At 33.6% G+C, this 6,000-nt stretch overlaps 1 protein-coding gene across 2 annotated transcripts in view; it reads right to left on the bottom strand.

Moving 5' to 3' along the window:
* Positions 1-5,255, bottom strand: part of LOC117181735 (peroxisomal acyl-coenzyme A oxidase 3-like) — a 20,252-nt gene extending 14,997 nt beyond the window's left edge. For both annotated transcript variants that reach the window (XM_033374696.1, XM_033374697.1), the window contains exon 1: positions 5,048-5,255. The gene's annotated coding sequence lies outside the window, so the exon portion shown is untranslated. The remainder of the gene's footprint in view (positions 1-5,047) is intronic.
* Between the last annotated feature and the right edge of the window lie 745 nt (positions 5,256-6,000).

Below are 6,000 nucleotides of genomic sequence, written 5' to 3'. Positions count from 1 at the left end.
GCAGACACGCCTTCTTTCTGACGTCACAAAATTCGTACCTTTCCAAATTTGTAGTAAAAGTGGCCAAGGGCCCATGTGTACAGCTATAAGTAATAAACGGCTCAAAAGGCCTTAAGCTGGGACAATATGCTAAGATGAGTCCTCGAAAGGATGAACATAAAATAAGGTTAAAGGTCCCTGAGACGAATGGTTTTGAAAGTGAAAGTTTCCGTTAATAACACTTAATAAAAATATACATAAGAAAAATAGCAGATGTTGCACGTCCCCTTGTCGAAGGAATAATAAATTTAGAAGGCTGAATACAATTCAAAAAATAAAATAATAAATGGAAATCTTGTAGAAAACTACTTAGATAAAAATTAAATTATAAATAAATTGTTACGACGTAACACCCTCTAAACGATAAAGTCGGTCCTTTAATCGTTAAAGTAGAATATTTTAAAAGCACATTCGTTTCACTCTTAAACGATCTAGTTTAACGCTAAAAGTATGCACTTTACTGATTAAACGATTGCATTTTAAAAGCGCCGTGATACGATTCCACGTATGCGCGTAAATTATTTTTCGCTCAGAGTACGTCCCACTTTAACCGCTAAACTGCGCTTTCTACGCATTAAAGTAGAATCGCTTCTACTTTATATCGTTGAAACGATTCTTGGTTAAACGACTCGCACTTTAACCGTTAAAGGATCTGTTTTCAAACTTAATTCTCAAACGATGGCACTTCAACCTTAAGGCCATGTGACGAGAGGGGCACGTGACCAAACCTGGTCTTCAATTTTTCTTTCCCAACTTACGTCTAAATGAAATGAGATATCGCTCTGAATGTTTGGGAAATGAAAGAAGAGATAATAAAGTCCATGTCTCCGCTTTGTTCCGGTGAAAATTTTAAGAAAAATTTTTTTTTGAAGAAAATACCAGTGAAAGTTTTCTTTCCCAACTTACGTCCACACGGAATGAGATATTGTGTTAAAAATTTGGCACGATAAATAGAAGGCATGCAACAATTTCTCTCTGGTCCTAAATATTTAGAATAGTGAAAAAAGTTTTTTTTTACTTTCTATTTTGGAGAAATACCGACCGTGCTGTCGTCAAACCATGCAAGCAATTTGCAATGTTGTCAATAGGCTAGCTATGGGCTTTTTATTTATGAAAGTGGGGCAAAACAACAAAAATCGCTCACGAACATTATGCACCAATAATGCAAAAACTAATGTTTGCACTTGAAATGCAAATAAACATATTTGGTCTGACATACGTATCAGTCTGATATCAGCTGTGTCAAAGCAGCACTAGCGCAGCGAGTAGACAAGTTCGAACTTCTAGGGGTCTGTGGGTAAAACAGATTGCATGATTACCGTCAGAGAAAGTCAAAGTCAAACTTCTGCTGTAAGACCTAAATGTGTCCGCCGATAATCGTTATTTGCGTAAATAAACTTTTTTCTTCCTCTAATTCTCTGCAAGGCCACAAACGATCCTTTAATATTTATTAACATTTCCCGAAAAAAATTTCCGCGTTATTTAAACTTTTATTTTTCAGTATGGGTGAAAAAATATTGTTCTTAGGGCAGACTTGATCAGCTGTTACACTCATCACATGGCCTTAAAATTATTCCTTTATCGTTAAGAGGAAATTTCTGAGAGTGTAGAGCGTATGGCAGGCTGTCTACGACGCATTCTTGCGCGTCCATCCTGCCGTCAATCAATAATTAATCCCATTATAATCACATAATTCAATCCTCGAAATATCGTTAAATGATTTTTTTCTTAAATGACGTTGTAAGTAAAATTATAATTTTGATTCACTTCTTTTTCATAACTGCAATTTGTAATTTTAATTGCATAAAATTTAGAATCGCTGTTTAGAAATTTGTTGAAGTATTTGCAGAAATGCATCGTTAATTCTTAATAAAATTTTTCTATCTTTAAGTACTTATTTTTTAAATAAATTAATACATTTTTAATCTTTAATTGAATTTTGATCCATTTTAGAATGATGTTCATTCTTTTAAGTTGAGATAACAAGTTTAAAAAGCGCGCTCAGTTGTTGAAAATTTTGATGGACGTTGCGCGACGCACTCACTTAGTCTCCCCGCTCCCCCTGACCCTCACTGACCAACGCAGTCTCCTGCCATCAGCACGCGTAAGTTCGTATTTTTAGGCCTCAAACTCAAAGTTTTAACCGCTGTACTTCCGCGTTTTATTATAATATACTTAAAGTGAAGTGTTTGCCGATGTTGACGCTTTGGGTTTTTTTGGATACAAGTTCCTTTGATCAACGCAGTTTTGACGTCAATTGCGTCCAAGCATCACCTTAATTTTGTATTTTAGTATCGTGCTTTTTTAATTTTTCGAAATCTACTAAATCAAATAATAAAAACAATATTCTTTATTATTGCTATGAGAAATTTCCCTAGTTTGAATGAATAATGGGTTGCGTTTAACATAAAGCATAAATTTAGAGCTCGCATGTCACCGTCATGCGTGCGACCTTCACGCGTACGAGCGATATGCGTCGCAACTGACTGCGCATATATCTACTCGGGTGATGGCGTGGCGTGCGGGTCAATCCGCACGCGTGCGAGTCAATACGCAATCATTGCGCACACATTGTAATTATAACCTGATATTTCTCTTAATTTTCCACTATTTCCCGTAGGCTAGGGAAAAATTGCGGCACTAAGAAGTGAACCTATGTAAGTTTTCAACCCTGCAACTTGAAAGACGAAAATATTTGGTATTTATTCATCGTCTTTTGTGCACGTAAATGTAGTCTGCGTATAACCCTAAGCTTCTCTTTAATTTTCGACCATTCTCCTTGTGTGGGGGAAAACAGAAACTCTGTAGAGACGTTCTGAGGCTACACTTGTACTAAGCGACCCGAAATACATGACGAAGTTATGTCACAAACTTTAATCAATATAAATGTATATGAACATACCCTACGTAAAACCGTAAGTTTTTCTCAGTTTCCTACTAGTTTCCCTAGTCTAGAGGAAATATGGCGCCCTGCAGATTGATTTAGAGGTCCAATTTAAATTCAGCTACTCAGTAAACGTAAAGGTTCAAGTTACCTTGCCATCGTACAAATATTACATCAGCAGGCCCCAGAATTCTCTTGATTTTAAGTTTTTCTTCTAGGCCAGTGAAAAATCTGACGCCTAGGGGAATTTCTGATGTTGCATGTGGGTTTAGTGGCTCAAATACATAAAAGTGCATTTATTAGCTGTAAAATACAGACATTCTGCTATTTTACAATTATCACCTTCGCAGATTCCTGAATTCCCTTGATTTTTTTACTTTTTGCCTAGACCAGGGAGAAATTTTACTGTTGAATCCCAATTCCGAGGTCGGATTCGGATTCAACAGTTCAAAATCCATAAGGATACACTCGTCTTGTAAGCAGTTCAGACAAATTTTGTTTGTGAGCCTGTGTAATCTTTTCCCAACCGCTCGAGATTGAATCAAAAAAAAAATTCTTAAAAAAATGTATCATGATGCTCGTCATATCTCCGAGACATAATAAAATGTATCTTTTATGGATTATTTCAATTTTTTTATTTACAATTCACATATTATTTTAAATATTCGCTGCATTTTATAAGATAGGATGGTTAAGGTTGTAAAAATGAAAATTTGAAATCTTAAGAAAGTTTCTGTTTGTGGAAAAAATATGGGATTTAACAAAAACAAGAAAATTCCGATTCAAGGTTTTACAAAAACAGCAAACAATGTTCGATAGGCACCCCAATGGATATATTGAGGAACGCGATCTATTGCAATAATTAAAATATAATTTACCTGTGATTTTTCGCAGTCTTCACCCTCTAAATTTATTTTAAGTAATTTCCAGTTAAAACTGGCCCGGTTTCTATAAACATCTTATATTATTACTTTGTATTCCCGCGAAAGTATAGATCGATCCAATATATCGAAAATTAAACTACATTAACCCTTAACTGGCACAACTCTTTTTTATCACGAGAATGGCACAATGGGTGTTATTCACCCCATTTGTTCAAGCATGTCCCGCGCAGCCGGTATTGAATATTTTGGCACATAAAAATATATAATATAGTTTAAGATATGTTTTTGAAATGGAATCTTTTTTATAGTAATTAGTTATATTCTTTAGATACTACACTATAAGAAAAAAATTACTGCATTATTGATGCTTCCAAAAAAGATATTTATTTTGCAAAACGAAAACTCGATTATATGGTCAAAGAAAACACCATATTTTTCAATTTTAAAATCAATTTATTTTGATTTGAATGCGCAAAAATAGTTAACAAAAAATAAAAAATACAAAATTAACATAATAACAGTTTTTCCAAGTAATAATTATTCTTGCAAACCTACAGTCGCTGCAAAGGCCTGTGCGGTGCTCATGGCATATCGGGCGATAGCACGTGATTGTTTGTTTGCGAAGCAAGCATCGCCATAAATTTTAGGCCATCTGCAAGAGCAAGAGTCTATGAAATAATGAAAGAAATGTATTTCATTTTAGATGATAAACTTGCGTTGGAAGTGGAACGAAAATCACTAGTGTCAATGGCACAAGTTTTTGTTGAAAATCACTTTTTTGCTCACTGACGGCACAACGGGTATTTGAGACCCCATATTTTTAAAAGGTCTACTTTGAGCGGGTGCCGAACGTATGCTGATGTTCGCTGCTCTATACTAACTCACTTTACCTTTAGTTAGTGATGTCAATTACTGGTAAAAGTCGACACATGGTTAATTTTCTCGAATTTAGTACGGTTAATTCGAGCTCAAAGACTTGTTGGGGTCTTTTTTACCCACAGTGCCAGTTAACGGTTAATGAGTAAGTTTAGGAAACAATAGCCCCATTTTAATGTACGAAAATTCTAGTATTGCTTTAATTTTAAAGAAGAATCAAAAATATTTATATTAATATCAAAATCTATATTGGTAAATTGATGTAATTAAAATTATGTCTATAATATTTCTACTTACCATTGATCAAACTGATACAAATATAAATTTCGCAAGTATTTTCACAGAACAAATTTGATTATTATACCTTTTATATCTTCTTATTACAGCCGTGTAAAAGATTTGAAGATTGAGATATGAAAAGCAGGCGATATAATGTGATAACGGGACAAATTTTTTCACTCCAGGATAAATGAATTTTTTAATAACATTAAAACATTTTTAAATATTACTGCTGTAAGATCCCGGCTAAGCGGCTTCAATGGTCTTCGAATCTATCGCCGACTTTCCCGATTGTGTTATGCCTTCAAAAATCCATAGAATTGCAATGCAACATTTAGCAGTAGTTAATCACTTCGTTCTGGTAAACACGTCGTTATTCTATCGAGCTCGTTTATCCGAGATGACTTATTGTCTCGATATGCCGCACAGTTGGAGCAAATGCACTTTTTTCGTTCCAAAATGTCCAGAGCCTTCAATTTTGGTCCGATTTTGATTTTTTTTTTAAATCAAAGCTAATTACATTTGAAAGAGCTTGAAGCTCAGCGCTTTTGTATCCTCTATTTGGTTATTAATAATTTTTCCACTCAAAGCATAAAAAAACTTAAATTTTGTACATAAAAATTTTTTACGCTTTAATAACTGATCGGGAAAGCTTTATATTGCCTTAAATGGACATTTAGAGACTCATAGAATGCAAATAATTTGTTTATTATTTTATTCATTTGTTATAAACGAATTTTTGTTGTTGCTAAAAGTGCTTCATATTAATGTAGGAATGACATTAAATTAAAAAAACTAATTTAAAAGTTTATAGTAATCATTCTTATAAACAATTCTTGGGGAAAAATTTTGAAATCTTGAGATTTTTTTCAAATTAAAATTTCCTGCAATCGCCATACGGCTTCAGGTATTTCTTAAAATAATAAACATTTAATATTTGATAAAATATAACAATTTAAATTTTTATAAACAAATTAGATAAACAAATTCAAAATTTTGGCCCTTTCGCATAAAATTTTGTTTGCACTGGAAGTGTTT

The sequence above is a fragment of the Belonocnema kinseyi genome, chromosome 10 (genome assembly GCF_010883055.1).
Source record: "Belonocnema kinseyi isolate 2016_QV_RU_SX_M_011 chromosome 10, B_treatae_v1, whole genome shotgun sequence".
Lineage (NCBI taxonomy): Eukaryota > Metazoa > Arthropoda > Insecta > Hymenoptera > Cynipidae > Belonocnema > Belonocnema kinseyi.
This window is presented reverse-complemented; position numbering and strand designations above follow the sequence as displayed.